Source organism: Rattus norvegicus, chromosome 19 (assembly GCF_021556685.1).
Source record: "Rattus norvegicus strain SHRSP/BbbUtx chromosome 19, alternate assembly SHRSP_T2T, whole genome shotgun sequence".
Taxonomy (NCBI): Eukaryota; Metazoa; Chordata; class Mammalia; order Rodentia; family Muridae; genus Rattus; species Rattus norvegicus.
The window spans coordinates 55446699-55468928 of record NC_141552.1 but is presented as its reverse complement, the minus strand read 5'-3'; the positions used below and the strand labels follow the sequence as shown (position 1 = coordinate 55468928).

Below are 22230 nucleotides of genomic sequence, written 5' to 3'. Positions count from 1 at the left end.
TGAGGTAATAGAGACCTGGAAAGACAAATGTTATATATTCTCTTATAAGTGGATATTCGCTTATATCTTTTAAGTAAATGAGAATCAAGCTATAACCATAAACCCAGAGAGGTTAGCTAAAGAGGACGGCTATAGGGGAGACCATGGATAAAATAGATTCTGTGGTGGACTGGCATTGGGAAACCCTACTACTTAAAGTCTCAGTCTACCATGTCCCGATACCTCCTCTGAGCTCAGTGCAAAATGGAAGGCTCCCTTTTTCCAGCAGGGCTTCCTCTTCTCTAACCTTGTCCAGGAAGGCCACATAGCCCTTGGCAAACCTACAAATTCATCTTCCTCCCTTGACTCCCATAAGAACCTGCCTGCACGTACCTGGGATTCCTGGAATGCCTCTCCATGCAAATGAGGCATCCTGGGAACTTTAAACTCTAGCCAGTGATTTTACATTCATCCCGAAAAGTCCTTCCCTCTCTCCAACATTCACATACAGCCTTGTTCAGTCCAGTAAAGTATATGCACACTAGCTGTAGCACGAAAATCCTCAGAAAAGAACTCCACCCTGACTCCCAGCAAACCTGGATCCTGCAGACCCCACCTGTCCAGGACTTCATCCTTCTAGCCCAGTATGCAATGGCATCTGGATACCCTGAGAGGGAGGAAATGAAGGATGAGGCACCACAGCTGGAGACACCAACAAGGCACAACACAGACTAGGCATGGTAGGGGACCAGACTAGGAGTGATAAGTCTGGGGGGGAGGGATGGAGGGAGAAAGGGCAAGGAAAGACAGCTGGAACTGGGAACCTTTGGAGGACAGGGTGGATACCATCAAGCTTGAGACACAGAGAAAGATAGTGTGCATTACTAATAAAATAACCGTCTGAGATAGATTCGACTTTCAGAGCAAAGGAATGCACATATTTGAGCAATGGTAGCAGCAAAGATCTTAGGGTACAAGAGTAAGTAAATGCCATTTACTGGAGCAGAACACGCCATTAGCACCCATGACTCTTTACCTATGGCAGATTCCTGATATTTCTTCAAAATATGTCTCTAGACACTATGCCTCTTTTGAAAAAAGGACACCTTCTAAATTCACAGAATTCTTTTGACATCACACCACCTCAAAAGGCAATTCTGCCTCTCTTCTTTCATTCGTTAACCAGACTTCTCAAAAAGAATAATTTGGGAATCTGCTTTGAAATGACAGAGAGAAAAGAAGAGGAGACAAAGAAAGACAAAAAAATCAAAGGGCATGCACCAGGGTCTTAGAGGGATGGACTTAGCTAAGCAGAGAATCAAAGATACAAGAAAAAAATGTTTAAAGGCACAAAGAAGTCACAAGAGAAGATTGGGAACAGGGGAGACTCGGGGCCTGCAAAGCATCATGGGAAGAATTGCAGTTGGCTTTGAAATCTCCTGGGTGGTTGTGAAGAGGGAAATCCCAAGTGGGAAAGAGATGCTGTTTGAAATCTATGCCCAAGAGTAACTGTACCTCCAAGATAGTCTCCCATACACAGAATAAGCCAAGGCTTCCTTCCCCGCTCCATAAAAATCTGAGATAGATAATATTCTCCGAAGAAAGGAAGCTGTGAGGTTCCATGGAATGTTGTAAGTCCTTCTGACATTGACTATACACTACAATGGTCTTCTGCAAGCTCTCTCTTCTCTTCTCTTCTCTTCTCTTCTCTTCTCTTCTCTTCTCTTCTCTTCTCTTCTCTTCTCTTCTCTCTTCTCTTCTCTCTTCTCTTCTCTTTTCTCTCCCCCTCTCTTCCTTCCCTCTTCCCTCCCCCTCCCTCCCTCCCCCCTTCCTCCCCCCCCCGTATCACGGCTGTAGTGATTTCCACATTCAAAGTGAAGTCTCTCAGAAGCCCAACACATATTTGAACACCTGGTGGTCCCAAATGGTGCTACTGTTGGGAATATTGTATAACCTTTAGGAGGCCAAAGAAGTAGATCACTAGGGGCAGGCTTTGAGGTTGGACAGCCCATTTCTACTTCTTGTTCACTCTGTTTCGAACATAGCCAGACACTTCCCACTCCGACACCCATCTTCCCTGTCATGGTGAACTGTAACCCCTTAAATCATGAATCAAAATAACCACTGTGTCCCCAAAGCTGCTTCTGGTCAGACACTTGGTCACAGCAATAAGGGCACAAAACTGAATCAGTAGTGGATATGTGTGTGGTCCTAACACCCTGGAAAATGGGAAAAGGTCCTCAACATGGAATAAATGAAAGTTAGCTGCACCTATTTGAAGACTAACTAACGACTTGGCTGCCTCTGTGTCCTTCTGAGATTTAAATTGGTTTGGGGCTATAGAAGCAAAATAGAATTCTTTCTCTCACAAGATTTTGAGCTCCAAATCAGAAGGGGCATTTTTCATACACTGTCTTATTTGTTTTTGCTATTATTAATTCTTCTACTTCAGAGAGTGTTTTCCCCCAGCCGGACATAAAGGTTTTTGTATCAGAGGATATCAATAAAAATTAACTGGAAAAGCCTAAGTAGCAATAAGCTTTATCCACTACCCAGTAAGTACCATGTGTCAGGGTTCCTATTTTGGGAGAGAAAAGGACGGTCTTTGGTCTTGTCACTAGAAACTCCAAAGGTGGCACACTGAGGCAGACAGACAGACAGACTGCATGGGTCCTCACGATTTCTCCCATTTCAGGCGCTGTAGACGCAAATATGTTCCCCCATTGGTATGCAGCCAAAAGTCCATCTTCAGCTTACAATATGCAAATAAATATTCAAGTCCCACACAGTTACCGAGCACTGCCGATAATAAAGTAAAGTTAGCTATTAAACCAATATTTGAAAAATGTCACTGCTAGTCAAAAATCCTGCACATTCCAGCTCAAATACGAATTAGGAGAAAACAGCATTTGTCCAAAGATTATCTTCTATTAACAACAGTCTGGCTTCCATTATGGGCTTGAGCAAGTCTGACTTCAGGATATAATCACTGGAAACCTAGGAATCGCTGTCTACCCCAAATCCTAGTCTAAGCTCCAAACGATGGAATCTTGTGTTAGGAATAATAATTCCTCCTCTCTGGAGAACCAGTGCCTTCAAAGATCTGCCAGCTTAGGTCTGTCTGGTGAGCCGGACTTTGTGTCTTGGAAGAAGCTGACACCGCACAAGTCTGTTGGTAATTAAAATCCTCATGATTGCCTTCCCCGAAGTGTGGGGAAGGATGTTACATACAGATGCCATCCTATGTATGATTGCTTGGTTTACATTTATCTGGTTACTCTTCCTCTTAAGGGAAAAGGAATATCGCCAGAAATAAAAGCACTTCTTATCTCTCTGTATGTTTGTTTCCAAAACTGAAGGGTTTGGTTTTTTTTTTTTTTTAAAGATGTATTTGTTCTTATTTCTTGCCTATGTCCATTTGCTGCATGTATGTCTAGGCATCGACATCCAAGCAGGACAGAAGAGGGCGCTGTAACACTGGAACTGGAGTTGCAGATGCTTGTAAGTTACCATGTGGATGCTGGGAATTAAACCTGGGTCTTACGGAAGAGTAGTCAGTGTCCTTAACCACTGAGCCGTCTCTCCAGCCTCTTCAAATCTGAAGGGTTTTTTCTTTTTTTTCTTTTCTTTTTTTTTTTTTCTTTTTTCTTTTTTTCAGAGCTGGGGACCAAACCCAGGGCCTTGCGCTTGCTAGGCAAGCGCTCTACCACTGAGCTAAATTCCCAACCCCAAATCTGAAGTTTTAAGAAGACACGGGATATTGCAGTTTCAGAGACTGTGCTAAATATAACATTCTAAAGCCACCCACTTACCCAGTTCCCCCAGAGAGTCTCGCCCATCCACCTTGAACAACAGGACCTGACCCCAGCTCCTAAACAAGGATACTTCATTACACGTGCCAAGTCCAACCCAGAATTTCCTGTGCTCTGATGTTCCCCAGACTGCCTTGGTCCCCACAGAGTGGGTGTTTGTGGGTGAATGTATTCTTTTCCCACTGAGAACCTAAGTTGCATCCGAATAATTCTAGGTTATTGTCACCTTGTCTTCTCTGACTGCAAACGACCCCCTCTATCTGTACGTTACCTTGAATGTATTTATGGAGTGAGGCCGTTCGCCCTGAGCCTCCTTCTTTGTAGCCGATGATTGCCGGAGGGAGGTGAATGGTGAGGAATCGCACATTCTTCCCCCTTTAAAAAATAAAGAAACTCGGATTTAAGGTGTCACACTGTTTTATTGGGAAGTATAAAAAGAGCTGTTTTACGGTGTCCTTACAATGGCACGGAGGAAGGGCTGGCTCTAAAGAATACTCCTGTCTTGGGAGACCAAATAACTTAAGACAGGCGCTATCAAGCAATCTTATACTAAACTCTTTACCCATCAATAGAGAATACAATTGTTTTCTCTAAAAGAGGGTCTGGTCCTGCATTTCCTGAATACTGAAATCACTGTGGGAATTAATAGTGAAAGGAAAATGCATTTGATAATCCAGTTGAGGACACATGTTCCAGATTGAAGGGATTTTAATCTCAACAGTCTGATAGAGACCAAAAACAACAACAACAACAACAAAAAAAAAAAAAAAACTTACTCTGAGACTGGTATCTCTACCCTCGGGGTTTAGCTGCATAAAGTTAATAAAATATGTTTTATTTAAGTCTGTTTTTCTTAATGATTACTGTCTTGGACTAAGCACACACTCCAAAATGTAAACAGATACAAATGTTCATTCTCAATACTGTTTATCAAGAGAAAAGACATTTTTTTTCATTTAACACTATAGCAGGGCTTGGTTTTTATTAGCACATAACAATTGTATAAGATAATAGGTTACTTTATAAGAGTTTCATACAACTAATAAAAGAGGAAGTGGGGAAAAGCCTCAAATACATAGGCACAGGGGGAAATTTCCTGAACAGAACACCAATGGTTTATGCTCTAAGAGCAACAATAGACAAATGGGACCTCATAAAATTGCAAAGCTTTGGTAAGGCAAAAGACACTGTCAATAGGAAAAAATGGCAACCAACAGATTGGGAAAAGGTCTTTACCAATCCTACATCCAATAGAGGGCTAATATCCAATATATACAAAGAATTCAAGAAGTTAGACTCCAAAGAACCAAATAACCCTATTTAAAACTAGGGAGCAGAACTAAACAAGAATTCTCAACTGAGGAAACTCAAATGGCTGGCACTTAAAGAAATGTTCAACATTCTTAGTCATCAGGGACATGCAAATCAAAACAACCCTGAGATTCCACCTCACACCAGTCAGAATGGCTAAGATCAAAAACTCAGGTGACAGCAGATGCTGGCGAGGATGTGGAGAAAGAGGAACACTCCTCCATTATGAACACTCCTCCATTGTTGGTGGGATTGCAGACTGGTACAACCACTCTGGAAATCAGTCTGGAGGTTCCTTAGAAAATTGGACATAGTACTACCTAAGGACCCAGCGATACTACTCCTGGGCATATACCCAAAAGATGCCCCAACATATAACAAAGACACATGCTCCACTATGTTCAAAGCAGCCTTATTTATAATAGGCAAGACCTAGAAAGAAGCCAGATGTCCTTCAATAGAGGAATAGATACAGAAAGTGTAGTTTATGTACACAATGGAGTACTACTCGGCTATTAAAAACAATGACTTCATGAAAGTCTTAAGCAAATGGGTGGAACTAGAAAATATCACCCTGAGTGAGGTAATGCAGTCACAAAAGAACACACATGGTCTGCACTCACTGATAAGTGGATATTAGCCCAAAAGCTCAGAATACCCAAGATATAATTCCCAGAGCATATGAAGCTTAAGAAGAAAGACCAAAGTTTGGATGCTTTGGTCCTTAGAAGAGGGAACAAAATACTCACTCACAGGAGGCAGAGGGTAAGAGGAACTTGGGAGGAAGAGAGCAGGGGGAGGGGAAAATGGGCGCAGGCTCAGATATGGGAGGAAACGGATGAAATGCAGAGGGTCAGGACATTGAACAGAGGTGTGTAGCAATGGGGGATGGAGAAATGGGGTAGACACCAGCAAGTCCCAGATGCCAGGAAATCAAGAGGCTCCCAGGACACATCGGGGATGTCTTTAGCTGAAATACTCAACAATGGGGAGCGAGAACCTATAGAGACCATATCCAGAGGTTAGACAAGGCCCCCGGTTGGAGGATGGAGCCACCTACCCTTCTCAAAATTTTAACCCAGAATTGCTCCTGTCTAGAGGAAATGCAGAGACAAAGTGTGGGGCAGAGAGTGAAGGAAAGGCCATCCAGAGATTGCCCCACCTGGGGATCCATCCCATATACAGTCACCCATCCACTATGGCAGATGCCAAGAAATACGTGCTGACAGGAGCCTGATATAGCTGTCTCCTGAGAGGCTCTGCCAGAGCATGACAAATACAGAGGCCAATGCTCACAACCAACCATTGGACTGAATCTGGGGTCCCTAAGGGAAGATTAGAAAAAGGACTGAAGGGTCTGAAGGGGTTTGCAACCCCATAAGAACAACAATATCAACCAACCAGACTCACTAGAGTTCCCAGGGACTAAACCACCATCTCAAGAGAGCACAGGGATGGACCTATGACTCCATTTACATATATAGCAGAGGATGGCCTTGTCAGGCATCAATGGGAGGAGAGGTTCCTGGTCCTGTCAAGGCTCGATGTCCCAGTGTAGGGGAATGTCAGAGCAGGGAGGCAGGAATGGTTGGGTGGGTGGGTGGGTGGGTGAGTGAGGGAACACACTCATAGAAGCAGGGGGAGAGGATAGGGGGTTTCTGGAGAGAAAGCTGAGAAAGGGGATAACATTTGAAATGTAAATAAATAAAATATCCAATCAAAATAAACAAAAATAAGACTTTCACATAAGTATAAAATGTATTTTGAGGCCAGATATGGTGGTACACTCCTTTAATGCCAGTAATAAGGAGGCAGAGGCAGAATCTCTGTGGTTTTGAGGCTATCCTGCTCTACTGTTCTGGGCCAGGCAAGACTACATAATGATCCTGTTTCAAACAGAAGGAAAAGGACTTTGATCATATTTAATTCTCACTACCTTCCCTTTTAATCCCTCCCCAACTGGCTCCCAAATAGAAGATAATTTTAGCAATATGCATAATTAAGATGTCTTCTCTTCCCCTTTCTATATTTTCATGGGCAGTAACCAAAAATGTGATCCAACTGTATCATTGTTACTAACTCTTCCATGATTGCTACTGCATTTAGAACAAAGTTCAGGGGCAGGAGAGATGGCTCAGTCAATAGCACTTTGCTGCTGTTGAAGAGAGCCCAAGCTTGCACCAGCTCTAGAGATGCTAGGACCCGGGAGAATGAAGCTGATAAATGACGCAGACGAGAGTCTCACACGATAGCCAACTTGACTCAGAGCTCAGACAATTTTTCTCCGAGGGTCAAAAGAGGCCACCTGAGTAAAGTTCAAGCTATATATTAATAGGTTTTCTAGGGTTTTGATGCTGACGAAATAAGCCAAATCAAGCTGAATTAAAGGTCAAAAGGGGGCAGGTTTATTTGGGGGTAGCTTTGGAACAGGTCCACCAGTGCCAAGGAACAGAGCCGGGGAAATCACCATGCAGATAGGGAGACTGGTGGGGGTAGGAGGAACAGAAAAAGAGAGCACTCAGGGAACAGAAATGAGAGTGAGACAGAGGGGGGGGGGGAGGCAGAGACAGAGAGACAGAGACAGACAGACAGGGGGCAGGGGGGCAGGGGCAGAGAGAGACAGACAGAGAGACAGAGAGAGAGAATAAAAATGTCTGTATTATATAGAGAAGAGCATCTAGGGAAGGGGAAGCCTACTCCCTATGCTAGAAAGTTCAAGAATGAGCCACGGGTGGCAAAGAATAAAACAAAACAAAACACAAACGAACAAACTAAAATATGTTTTTCCATAGAAGAATATGAAGGATAATTAAAACATTTCATTGAGAAGCACCAGCAAGCAATAATGAGTAACCTGAAGTAAACTCACTCCTGTCTGCTACGCCTGGGAAGCGCGCGAAGACGCATTCCAAGAGCAATTCTGTGTTAGAGGAAACTGAGGTCACAAGACTCTCTCTCATCTTGTTTTCTTGGAGTATTCTTACAAGCACTCAGAATTCTCTTCCCATGGTTCCATTCTTGTACCATGTTCCGGCACAAGTTCTATTCCCAACACCCATCCTGGGAAGCTCCAAGCTGCCCATGATCCAAGCCTCTCTTCTGGCCTCCAGCAGTACCTGTACACAGGTAGTATACACACAGACACACATAAATAAAAAATAAAACGAAATCTAGATCGAAATTGCACTCTTCCTCTTTGAACGACGCGGACCCATATCAGGTTCCCGCCCACCCTCCCAGGGCATCTGCACATGCTGTTCCCATTGTCTGTAAAGCTCCGCTCCCACTCTTCTCTGAGATTGGCATTTCCCTTTATCTGAGTTCTCTTTCTAAAGTCTGATGAATTTATTCATAGCTTTTAAACTTCACAATCATTTTATGTTACATTTACTTTCTGTGTCAGTCTATGACCCAGAATTTAAGAGGCATTCAACATGCCCCCTCATTTCTGCGTGACTTGGGACAATGCCTCCTCTTAAAATATGCTGGAGGAATGAATGAGTGAACGGGATCTCGGGAGACCTTTTCAAGGCACGAAAGGCACGCCTTATTCTTCCCCCAGTGTGCGAAGGGTGGGCAGGTACGCAAGAGTCCGTGTTCAAATTAACAGTCCCTATCTTCGGGAATCAATGACCACGTATTAATTTCCACAAAATGAAAATGCAAGTCCATTCCTTCTCCAGCGATCTCCCCTGCTTTCTCTTCTTTCTCCTTTGAGCACCATGAAAATCCTAAAGCCCGTGCAGGGAAACGACTCCTACATGAGCACGTGATCAGCACGCCCACATACACACCTCTTTCCGGAGATAAGCCTTCTCCTAGACCATCCCATAATAAGAGGTCTTGTCTAATGTTCAGTATTTGAATCGTGATTCGACCGCGGGACCTACATAAGAGTGGGAGGGGATCGAGCAAATCAATCTCCAAAGTGAGCCCCACAAAGGAGGGTGTTTCCTTATTGACTGGGCAGAGAGCCAAGAATTATCCTAAGGCTTGTCAGACCTGTAATTAGAAAACTTATCTAGAAATCAACCCTCCAGTCCCTTAAACTTCAAGTGGCATTGTACTTCAGCAAGATACTTCATGAAGGGAGCTTTTACATCCCTCAGAAGCGGTTCACCCTATACCTTACCTCCCCAGCTCTAGACTAGACACTTCGGTAGCATTTACTTGAAGAATAAATGCTTAATTCCACTGCCGATTTTTAAATAAATTGCACAAGATTTAAATTAAGAAAAATGGTGATAGACGAGAGGGTCTTGAACATATTTACCACGAAGAAATAAGAGTTTGAGGTGACAGATGTGTTAATGACCCGTGCCATTGTACTCCTCCCATACATGAACCGAAAGTTCACATTTTTGCCTTATAAATACATGCAAATATTATCTGTCAATCAAGAAAACATAATGTTTAAAAAGTCATGAAAATAGGAGGGTGACTTATTTGGAAGAAAACACTCACTGAGATAGAAAGAAGGGTAAGAGAGCTTGGTGGAGAGTGAATATGGTCAAAGTACTTGATGTTCATGTGAGAATGTACGTAGTTGTGAACACACAGTTTTTGAAAAGAAAATAAATCAGTTGAGTTCTTTCCCACCAAACCGTACTCCCAGACCCTGCCTAGAGAGCCACTGTTGTCTGGAATATCCTTCCCAGACACCCTGAGGCATTTATAAATGCAGATGACATTCTATGCCAATATTTTTTTATTTTAAAGTAATACTCTATATTTCAGCTTGCTCTTGGCATATCATAGCATGCCTTGCAAATTACTCTGTGACAGGGCATCATATCTGTAATTCTTCCAAAAATGACATGAAATTGCCCCTTACTTTCTCATTCTCCACTGCTGATCACAGAGGATGGCGGGGTTGTAAAGCACACGTAACTAAAGCTTACCACATGCTACCACATTCTTCTCCATAGCACTGATGGCTGAATATCCCCACCAGAACTCAAAGTGCACAGCTCTTACCCACACTTACTAATGACAAGCTCTGTAAATAACTGTTCTGTTCCATAAAAAGCACTCGACGAAAAAGCATGCCAATGAGTTCTTAGGATAAAATTACACGTGAAGGTTTAGTGGGGCCAGAGGCTACACAGTAAGCTGGTTAAACATTATTTCAGGATGTCTATAAGGGTATTTCTAGGTGAGCTTAGGATCTGAAATGTTAGATGGTGTGGTGGCTAGTCTTGGTTGCCAATCCAGCTACATCTGGACTCAACTGAATGAAACCCAAGCAGCTGTGCACACCAGTGAGGTTTTGATTGGATCATCTGAGCTGGGCAGGCCCACCCTAAATCTGAGCCACACCTCTGCTGGCAGACCCCACGGAAGGGCATGGAAAAGGAGGCTTTTGCTTTGTGTCCGCTCAACTTCACTCTCCCTGGCAAGTTCATCTATCCTGCCGCTAAAGCTTTTATTCCTTTGCCAGTATTGAAAGCTGCTTCTTTAAAATTCCAGCATAGACTAAAGACCAGCACGTCTCTAGGAGTCCTCTGGGACTCCAGCATCAAATTAGGACTGCTGAACCATCCAGTCTCATGAACTGATCAACTACCAGATTCTTGGCCTTTACATTAGGGGATAGCCATTGTTAGAGTAGCCAAACCTGTAAACTGCTATAATAAATTCATATATATTTATCCATAGAAATATATATTCATATATATATATATTCATTTTGTATGTTGTTTCTTCAACGAGCCCTGGAGTAAAACAGATTGTCTCTTACTCTCTCTTTCTGAACTGTGAGCCCTTAGTCTTCTCTTGACCAGACACTGGGACTTACACTATATATGGTCCTGGTTCAGTCTTCAACTCAAATTAAAATTGGTAGCACCAGCTTTCCTGAGTATTCAGCTTGCATACAGCCGACTACTGACTCCACCTCAACAACATGTGAGTTGATTCCTTATAAGGAATCATATGCATATATACATATAAGTATATACACAGAGAGACACACAGACACATACAGACAGACAGACAGACAGACAGACACACACACACACACACACACACACACACACACACACACACACGTGGAGAAAGAGAAAGAGAAAAATAGAACCGATAGGAGATGTGGTTTGAATACACATGGCCCAGGGAGTTGCACTGTCTGGAGCTGTGGCTTTGTTGGAGGAATTGTGTCACTGGGCTTTAAGACCCTTTTCCTAGCTTCCTAGAAGTCAATCTTCTGTTTGCCTTCAGAACAAGATGCTGACCTCTAAGTTCCTCCTGCACCATGTCTGCCTGGATGCTGCCTTGTTTCCGCCTTGATGATAATGGATTGAACCTTTGAATCTGTCAGCCAGTCCCAGTTAAATGTCCTCATAAGAATTGCCTTGGTCATGGTGTCTGTTCACAGCAGTAAAACCCTAACTAAGACAGGAGATGTGTGTGTGTGTGTGTGTGTGTGTGTGTGTGTGTGTGTGTGTGTGTGTGTTCAATTGGTTGTTTCTATGGAGAACCATGGCTAACACAATATGCAATTGATGTTGGTGTATATGTTTATTGAATTTCAATGTTTCACTTTTCTATGGATTGTCTTTTCTGATCCTTTCTCCATTTTTATTGGGTTATTAATATTCTTAAATATTTCAAATGTTTCTCTTTGAAAGTTCTAAGTATTACTTCTTTGCCTGGAACACAGTAAGAAATATTTTTCCTGTGTTATCACTTATATTTAACTCTGTGGGACTGCTTTCCACATATTGTTTATCTTAATGGAATCAAATTTACCAATGGCTCTTCTCTTCCTGAAGAAACAGCATGTCAGGTACTGCTTGAAATCCATTAGATTCTTTATTGGAACCACACCAAATTTATACATGAACTCAGAGATGGAATATATATATTTAAACTATTGAGTTTTCCATCTAGGCAAATGGCATATATTTTGTTTTCTTGGTCTGTTTTTACGTCCTCGGAAAAAATTTAATCGCAAAGATATTTATGTAACTTTGTGAAATGTACAAAAAAGAGAAATGCAATATATCAATATAGCTAAGTAGGGGTTGGACACATTTGTACTCTTCCAGAGGCTGTGGTTTCATTTGCATTAGAAATAGACAAGACCCTCACATAGAGGAAAACAGCTTAGTCATGAGATTCGCAACACTATCCCAAATAGCCCATAGTTGTACTTTTCTTTAATCTTTTGTACAGTCTACAAGGCAAGTAAAGCCAAGCCCCAGCCTCCTGCTTCTATCACAAAAGGCCGATACATGGGAAGATGCCTGTGTCAAGCATGACTTCAAATATGTGCTTACAAGATTTACTACACATGGATTATAAGTTTTTAGAAATTTAGAATGACAAAAAAATAGTGCTATAAAAAGCTCTAGGTGAAGTTTATGTATATAAAATTTATTCAGTCAATTAAAATCTGAAAAATGAGTCAGTGGCTTCAGATTAAATAATGGTTAACGTGCTACTCTTAGTGGAATATTTGAATGACAATTATCCTATAGAACATTGGGTCACATAAAAGTAAGAAAACATACCTTGAATTGGAATCTCCAATGAATCCTGTGTTGGAAAAAAAAATCCCATAAACAGTCAAACACCAATATATCAATATGAATGAAAATAAAATATGAGCCTGAACAAGCAAAGCTGTGCTGTGTAGTGTAAAATAGCCTTGGCGTTAAATCCAAGGCATTTGCCTAATTTAAAATACAAAAAAAAAGTGAATATAAGAAAGATTTAGAGAATTCTTCTTCACCACTTCATAACAATTACGAAATTAACGGTGCCTGAATCCCTGTAATAATAGTAAGAAAAGTGATAATTACTCTTCTGGTCCTGCAATTATGGCCGTCATCACGAATACAATTGCTACAAATTGGGAAAGCTGACCCTGATGCCCAGGACAGTACAGTGACATTTAATAGGTAATAATGACGGTTGATAGTGGCCTTTCAAAATCTCTGGCCCACCATTTTGTTATTTTCTTGGGTGTTAAATATTTCAATTACTACATATATGATGCTAAACTTTCTCTCTTTCCTACTCTCTCCTCCAGGTCACTTTATCAACCTCAAACTAATGGTGTTTCCTCCCTTTCTTTATAATAAACATCCAAACTTTTTCTCCTCTACTCATGAGTGCTGTTGGAGCTCGGCTTCCAAATCACCTTTCATACTGACTCCATTTCCGTTCCCCCCTGCCCCACTCTCCTTCCACAGGCTTCCCTCTTCCTGCTCTTCTTTGACAGACATTTTAGCAATCCATTCTTTGGTTTCTTTTTCTTTTTTTTCCCTCTCATTTCCATTTGCTTTTTACAAGTGTCAGCTTCTTGGTAGCTTTCTCAGTTAATAACACATTTCAAGTCCTACCGCGTGTGTGCTCATCAGTGGACATTACGATTACAATCATTACATTACATTACAAAGATCAGACTGTGATGTTTCAAGGTCAGAGATACTTTGAGAACGCAGTCTTTTGATGATGGCTGGCAAATTCATTAGATCAACCACGAGCAAAAGAAACTGGTCTTTAAAACTGTGAGAGGATGAGAAACACACCTGCCAATCATCTGGAAGACCCTCCCACCATGCCTCTCTTGCTGTTCTCAGTGGTCTCTTCTTGTTTGGGGACTTTCAGCACTTTAACAGGTTCAGGAGTAGAGCTCTAGTCTTAATAAGACTTAGCCATTTTTAAAAAAACAACTTACCTTTCAAGTGTGCAATGGAGACATTTATGAAAACATTAGCTATGTGAGGAAAATGTTAGCAGGAAGACATCAGCCCAGGAAGCCCCAGACCGTCCTCCTCAAAGAAGCAATGGCGTCACGGCAGCACGAATCCAAAACACCTTTAGTAAGACTTCAGACGTCAATGAAGGCGTCACACTGATCCCAGCAATCTCAAAGCCAAGAAGAGCTACCCTGGAACAGATCCCAAGAACAGTTTCATGCACAAGTCTCCTCGCTGCATTCCCATCTTCAAGAGGACAAAGAAGACCACCTCAGCAGAATCAAAAGCCAACAGCTAACTTACACTTTCACCTTGGGAACGATCCAGACTCAGAACCCTCAGCTCCTCCAGCAACCTGTCTGCCTGGATGCTGCCCTGCTTCCCCCATTGATGATAATGGACTGAATCTCTGAAACTATAAGCCAGCCCTAATTAAATGTTTTCCTTTATAAGAGTTGCCTTGGTCATGGTGTCTGTTCACAGCAGTAAAACCCTGAGACACATAATATCAGAAAAGATACTTACCTCGAAGATGTTTTTGCAGCATCCATAAGCAGTAGCAAGGCTTATTGGTGAAAGTTGGGCCCTTGTTGAAGCTGGTTGCTTCAACAAGCCGAGTCTCTAGACACCAATAAAAAATAAATAAAGATGAATTGCCTGACAAATAACTGGAAATAATCACCATGAAGAATCTCAGTGAGCCTCAGGAAAACGAAGAAAAACTAAGTATGGAAATCAGTGCATGAACAAAGTGAAAACACCAACAAAGAAACAGAAACTTATTCTGAAATCAAAAAGGAGGTTCTGGGGATGCGGAATGTAGTAACTGGGCTGTGAAATTCGTTAGGGAGTCGCAGCTGCAGACTTGCCCAAGCAGAAGAAAGAACTGGCAACATGGAAGGCAGGTCTTCTAATCCACAGAGCGAGACTAATAAAAAAAGAAAACAGTACCGAAGGAAAGTGAAGATAGGCGAAGGTATTGATGAGAAAAACAGAATATTACATATGAAGAAAGACCACAGAAGGAAAACCAAGAGCTTAAAACATCATGACGAACTCAACATTCAAGCATGCAGGGGGAGTCTTGATCCCCACCTCTAGCTGCATTGACCATTCAGGGGGACTTGAGATGCCCAACCTTGCTACAGAGTTATTGACAATTTATGGCTTCTGCATGGAGGTAGAATCAGTTCTCTTTAAGGATATGGCCCCTCATAGGTCAACTATGCTCCTGTGAATGGCCCTATGCCCATGAGTCCATGGGCAGCATAAATTAGGCTTTTTGAGGTATTTGGAAAAAGAGGATATGAAGCTAAGTAGGACCCACGTTTGGTCTTCATCATCCACCCACCCACAAGGAAGCTTACAACTGTCCAGTTGTTTATAACTCTAGTTCTTAGAGGCCCAATTCTGGCCTCTGCTGTAACCAGACACACGGGTGGTACCCATACATACCCACAGACAAAAACACTCAAACACATAAGATAAAAATATTTTTAAAAAAAATAGAAAAACTGGGCTGGAGAGACAGCTCGGCAGTTAAGCACACTTGCTGCTCTTCCAGAGGACATGGGTTCAATTCCCAGCACTCGCATGGCAGCTCACAACTGTCTGTAACTCCAGTTCCAGGGGATCCAACACCCTCAAAACAGATGTACATGCAGGCAAAAACACCAGTGTATATAGAATAAATAAATTAATTCTCTTTAAATACAGAACGATCCTTAAGAAAAATCTTATTTTAAGTAGAGTGATAATATATCTGAAAATGGAGTGATGGAGAAACGGGTTCCTTGCAAATGATAAACAGAGGAGAAAGGTAATATTTACATGAGGCTTACAGACCCAGTCAAAACTGCCATTACAGGATGATAAAAGTGCAAAATTGCCAGGAAGATATAAATGGTATGAACAAACTGAAGTCTGAGTTTTTACCATTCACGTAATTGTAAGGATTGTGTTCAATTTATATCTGAGAGAAAAGAGCCTTTTAATTGGCCAAAAAGGGGGAAATGTTATGGGTTGCCCTGGTGTCCTTTGTATTTTGACGTTAATGCTCCTCACAAGGGGACGGCCGCCATGAGGAGTGGATCGCATACTCAGGGGATCTCATGGAATCTTCTCCCCATTCTGACTGGTCAAATAAAGGCTAGGGCCAATGATTGAGCGGTGGAAAGGAAGGGTGGGGCCGGAAGTCTGAGAGAGGAAGAAGGGAGGAAGAGGAGGTGGAAGGAAGATGGACCAAGACCACTCGGCCTGGAGAAGCCACAAGTAGCAAGGGGTCTCACAGCCAGGGAATGAATTACTGTAGTGATAGCTGTGCTCAATCTAGGCATATGGCTAATGAATATAATAACTGGTTGCATGTTTTTATGCAAGCTTGTGAAGGTAAGAAATTACCACTACAACATATACGTACTTAACGTCAGAAGTCCCAAATACATGAGGTACGGCATGGAATGAAAAGAAACAGACAGCAACACAGTAACCATTACATTTGTATCCACTTTCAATAATAGAAAAATCAACCAGACTAAAGACAAGTAGGGCTGGGGAGCTGGCTCAATCAGCCAAGTGTGTACTATGCAGACTGGGGACTTGCATTAGGATCCTAGCACCCATGCAGAAAATCTGGGCATGTCCATGTGTCTGTAATCCTAACACAAGGGGAACAGAGACAGATCTTTGGAGCTTGCTGGCCAATCTAGCCAATCTGACAATGAGAGGCCATGTCTCAAAAGATAGGATATAGAGATTGAGAAAGACACTCTTCTTTTACTTATATACATTTTTCATCTTTCGTTTTACCCCTAGGTTCTTTGTGTATATATTACAGCTTCTTAATGGGACTCCTGAGTGTGCAAACAATGAAAGTTCTAGAGATCTGCTGTAAGCACTGTCCATATAATTAACATCACTGTCCATATCAATTAGCAGCCCTTTGTGAACAAATTGAGTCCCCAAGCACATTCTAGAGCATGGCACTCTGGACTATAAGAATTCAGTATCTTTCCATTAATTACCAATATAACATTTTTTTAAAGTCTTATTTGGGGGCTGGAGAGATTGCTCAGTGGTTAGGATACACACTGCTTTTACAGAACGAGTTCAGTTACCAGCATCCATGTCAAGGGGCTCACAACCACCTGTAACTCCATCTCCAGACCATTCCCTCTTTCTGTACCCAAGAACTCCTGCACTTTCTTTGCATATGCATGAACTCACATGTGCATGAACTCACATGTGCATGAACTCATATGTGCATGAACTCATATGTGCATGAACTCATATGTGCATGAACTCATATGTGCATGAACTCATATGTGCATGAACTCATATGTGCATGAACTCATATGTGCATGAACTCATATGTGCATGAACTCATATGTGCATGAATTCATATGTGCATATGTGCATGAACTTACTCACATGTGCATGAACTCATATGTGCATAAACTCATATGTGCATGATATAATGAACTCATGCACAGACACACATACCCACATAATTAAAAATAAAACAAGTCTTTTTTTTTTTTTTTTTTTTTTTTTGGAGCTGGGGACCAAACCCAGGGCCTTGCGCTTGCTAGGCAAGCGCTCTACCACTGAGCTAAATCCCCAACCCCAAAACAAGTCTTTAAAAGCCAGAAACACATTATTATAAATTTAATTGCTAAATAGTAATTTTTTCTTTAACAAATAAAGGCACAAAAGCGCTTGGCTAGAAAAATAAAGTCAGGAGTTCGGGCATGTAAAGCAGTTCATGTTCTCTCTCCCACTCAGTATCACAGCCGCTGGCCGCTACTACCAAACAGAAATATTGACCAGTTACCACCACCACTATAATCTACAACAGCCTCCTAGATCATGGCTCCAAACAATGTCCAAGAGTTTAAGTTTAAACCTCACTACATGTAACTGAACTTAGAATCTGTGTTTTAGGATTTTGTGAAATCGTATTCAACACAGAAAAGGTAAAGGAACAGGCTTTATCATGACATGTGATCTTCCCCATAATTTGTAGGTTTTAATCCAGCATATTACTTCGATGCCATGGAGAGGGTGCTGAGACTGTCCTGTGAGACATCTGAAGTTTTCAAGCATCTACCATGAAGGCCTGGCATACTACGAAAGGGTGGAAATGACAACATGCTTTTTCTTTTCAATTTTATGTCTTTGTGTGTATGTGCGCTGTCTTCTTGTGTGTCTGTACACCACATGAGTGCAATGCCTATGTAGACAGAAAAGGGCATCAGATATCTTAGAACTGAAGTCACAGACAGTGGTGAGCTGCTGTGGGGGTTCTGGGCATTGAACCCACATCCTCTGGGAGAGTACTTAACCAGCACTCCTAACCACTGAGCTATCCTGAAAACGTATCTCTCTATTCTCAACCAACCAGCAAGGGAATCTGTGTCATATGAGTCTTCTTACCATTATGCCATTGAAAAAGAAAAAGAAAAAAAATCATGTCTTCCTAATGTTTGCTAAATTCAATCATGTTGATAAATGTTGAGTTATTTCTATAACACACGTTGTGTTGTGTCAGTTTTACATACATTTAATTCATTACCATTAGAAATATTTTATTTTGCCAAAATCACATTAAAAAATAGCATTACTCATTTCTTTCTGACAACAAGTTCGCTCCCCCCAGTTCACAGTAACTAAGACATTGAGGGTGGTTTTGCTCCAAGAAGAGAATTTACAGACTCACATAATCAGAAGTTGATGGGAAGGATGGACAAGGCTGGGCTTCCTTGATTCTCTTTCTCCAGAGTTCTCTTGGCTGACTTCTCCATGTGTTGGCTCCTTACCAACATTGATTTTCTTCCAGGTATCTTTGCAACCTGCGTACCAAGCCATTTAGGAAAAAAAAAAAATGCCTCTGGACAAGAAGTTCAAAACTGAATTCTGAGAGTCACTAGGATTAGACTGCCATGGGACATATTTTTATTTCTTTATCAAGTTCTCTATCCAGAGGATGAAACAGATAGTGAGCTCAGCTTCCCAAGAAGAGATAAAATATATGATACCCTTGGGGTAGGGGAGGTGTCCTTGAACCAGTCCTCGGAGATACATGCATTATGAGTGTTGGAGAAGGAACAATGAAACCACCAAGCTGGACCACTCTATGGGTGGAAAGAAGAAAGGTTTACTGTGAGTCTAGAGGAGAGGATAACCAGAGACATCTTGGGGAGTCCAAAGCTGCCATGGCTACCTCTCCAGGACAGACAGTGGAGCAGACCACTGATAGCCAGGGTCATCTCTCTGGAGCAGAGAGAAGAGTAGTGGCTTGGATCGGGGCAGGAGTTGGGGATAAGGAGGACCAGGGAGCAAAATAGCCTGGAAGCTAGCCATAGCGGAGAGGGAGTTGGTGAAGTGAGAAAAACCAGTGCAGTAGAGAGCTTGGCTTTGGCTGGGGTAACAGGTATGTGTTACTGGAGAGAAGGTGCCTGGTGGTTATTGTGGGCTTTAGTGTCTAAGCACAGATAAATGCCAGTAGAGAACCCATTGTCCCAAGGTAAGAAGAAATAAGGGAAGTGACCCTTCCTGGCAGACAGAAACCGGTGAAACCTGTGTGTAAGGTTTTTTTTTTTTGTTTTTCGATTTTCAATTGACTAAATTATTTATTCACTGTACATCCCTATCGTAGCTTCCTCTCCCTCTTTCCCTCCCAGTCCTTCCCTCTCCCCCCCCCACAAACACCCCCTTCTTCCTAGAAAATGGGAGGCCTCCGATGAACATCAACCGGCCCAAGTTTACTGAGCTGAGGCAAGACTAGGCTCATCTTAGGAGTAAGCTCTTGAAAAGGAAGTTTCTGGTTGTGTCATGTGATGCAGACTCATGTGGTATTTTGCTGAGACAGACTCACCTGACGCTTTGCTGAGGCGAGACTGGTAAGAGGACACGTGATATTTGGAGAGAGTATGAGTGTGACTCAATGGACAGTGATGGGGGGGGAGGGGCTGGGGGGCGGTGCTTGCATAGATAGCTCCTCACTTCATTGAGAGAGACACCACAGAGAACTCCTCGCATTCCTGTGGGTCCTGGTCACTGCTGTTGACTCAAGTCAATGACTCAGCAGAGGCCTCCTAGTCTCTGCTGGATCATGATGTCCTTGCTGATTCCTGTGTGGTGACACTTTTGAACTGGGCTGCTGGTATCTTGACGAGCAGAGATTGGAATCGCCCCCAATGAACTACTTCTGAACAGTTCCACATCCCTCTTGTCCTACTTACATATTTTTCTCCCCTACCTTTGGATGATGGGCTAGAAGGGAGATCAAAGCATTTGAGAACCCTTATTATAATAGGTTTTGAAAAAAATCTAAGCCTACATCCTCTTCCACTGAGGCTAGCCCAGTTAGAGGAAAGGGATCCGAAGGTAGGCAATGTAGTCAGAGATAGACCCTGCTCCCGCTTCAAGTGTCCCACATAAAGACACAGCTGCACAACAATGTGTGCAGAGAGAGCCTAGGTCAGTCCCATTCATGCTCTCTGGTTGGCAGTTCTGTTTCTGAGAAGCTTGTGGTCCCAGGTTGGTTGACTCAGTAGGTTTTCTTGGGTCATCCTTTACCTGTCCGCCTCCTTCAATCATCCATCCACCTCTTCCATGGGATTCCCTAAGCTCCATTCAATGTTTGGCTGTAGGTCTCAGCTTCAAATAGTTGCTGGGTGAAACAGTTGCTAGGCTCCTGTCTGCAAGTAAGCAGAAATCATCAATACTGTCACAGGTGGGCTTCCCTTCATGGTATGGGCGTGCAAGCTCTTATCTATCCTTCGACAATCCTCTATAGTCCAGCCTGAGCTGAGCAGAGACCATCATTTTAGACAACGTCAATGCTGCTGCCGTTATGGGGGATTTGGCTCTTGAAATTTAACAGTGAGATACAGGAGAGGAAAAAGAATATTGAACAGTAAATAAAAGAGCACCAGAGTGATGGCTCGGCAAGTAATGGTGCTCGACATGCAAACCTGACAACCTGAGTTTGATCCCTAGAACACATGCCTAGAAAGGTTGAAGGAGGGACCTGGATCCACACAGTTGTCCTCTGACCTCCCCACGTGTGCTGTGACATGTGTTCACCCTCACTTGCACACATACACATCCTACACACACAGTAATAATAACAATGATAATGGTAAAGTGAATGGCATGTTTTAATTGAGGTAGGAACTAGAGAGAAAGCCTGAATTCTTGTAGAAAAAAAGGGTGCCCATATAGAAATGCATGCAATCGTGCCCAGTGGCTCTTGAAGAAGCTGTCTTAGTTAGGGTCTTACTTCTGTGAACAGATGCCATGACCAAGGCAACTCTTACAACATTTAATTGGGGCTGGCTTACAGGTTCGGAGGTTCAGTCCATTATCATCAAGGTGGGAGGATGGCAGCATCCAGGCAGGTGTGCTGAAGGAGGAGCTGAGAGTTCTACATCTTCATCTGGAGGCTGCTAGCAAAATATTGACTTCCAGGTAGCTAGGATAAGGGTCTTATGGCCACACCCACAATGGTACCCCTACTCCAACAGGGTCACACCTTCTAATAGTGCCATTCCTTGGGCCAAGCACATAGTCACCATCACAGAAGTAATAAGAGCTACTGCGTGCACTCACTAACTCTGAGCCCTGTAGTCCAACAAGATCTTCCCTCTGGAGAGTTCGATGCAGAGATCTGTGTGCAGAATGGATGATTGGGAAAGACGGTTGCCTACATTGAGCAATTCCTTCATATCTGGAGACTTGACATACAGTTTTTTCAAAAATTTCTAAAACTCTATGTGATTTTTAAACCCCATTAGAACTGTTGCTGATTGAGAAGCAAATTTCTGAGCACTAGCCTAAGGTCACATGATCCATTGAGGACAAAGCTAAGATAGGCTATTTGGTACCTGGAGGGTGGTGAGTGAAAAGTTAAACAGAATCTAACGGCTCTTGGCTGCTTTGTAAAGACAGAATCTGTGCTAGACATGTCCAAACTTTTTCTTGTGCTGGGGCTGAGGAGAAGGCTTATCCAGTAAAGAGTTTGCTGACCAAGCATGAAAACTTGAGTTCAGATTCACACGCTCGCACACACACGCACACACACACACACACACCAGACATGATGGCCCAAGCCTGTAACCTTGGCAGCGATGAGTTAGAGACAGCAGAATACATAGGGCTCCCTGAGAAGCTGGTCTTGTGCAACTGGTGAGCTCCAGATTGAACGGATGGAAATAGAAAACATTGAGGAAAACAGCCAGTACCAGCCTAGCATCTACACAGGACTCCGAATTATAAGCAACCTAGATATCATTTAAAAAGATATCCTTGGAAAGTTTTGACACCTGCACTTGCGGGAGATCAGTCATGATTGAGAATTCTCCTCGTGGACACTGAGGATCAGAGCAAGCCTCCACGGATGCTAGCACCGGTAGCTC

The 22230-nt window shown here is 42.6% G+C and overlaps 1 long non-coding RNA gene across 1 annotated transcript in view; it reads right to left on the bottom strand.

Moving 5' to 3' along the window:
- LOC147999465 (uncharacterized) overlaps window positions 1-22230 on the bottom strand; it is a 47030-nt gene that overhangs the window by 8560 nt on the left and 16240 nt on the right. The window contains exons 4-9 of the long non-coding RNA XR_015644337.1: window positions 20390-20511; window positions 18528-18660; window positions 14336-14431; window positions 13789-14001; window positions 12617-12641; window positions 4063-4166 (exon numbers count right to left, since the gene is read on the bottom strand). This is a non-coding gene — a long non-coding RNA (uncharacterized LOC147999465). The remainder of the gene's footprint in view (window positions 1-4062; window positions 4167-12616; window positions 12642-13788; window positions 14002-14335; window positions 14432-18527; window positions 18661-20389; window positions 20512-22230) is intronic.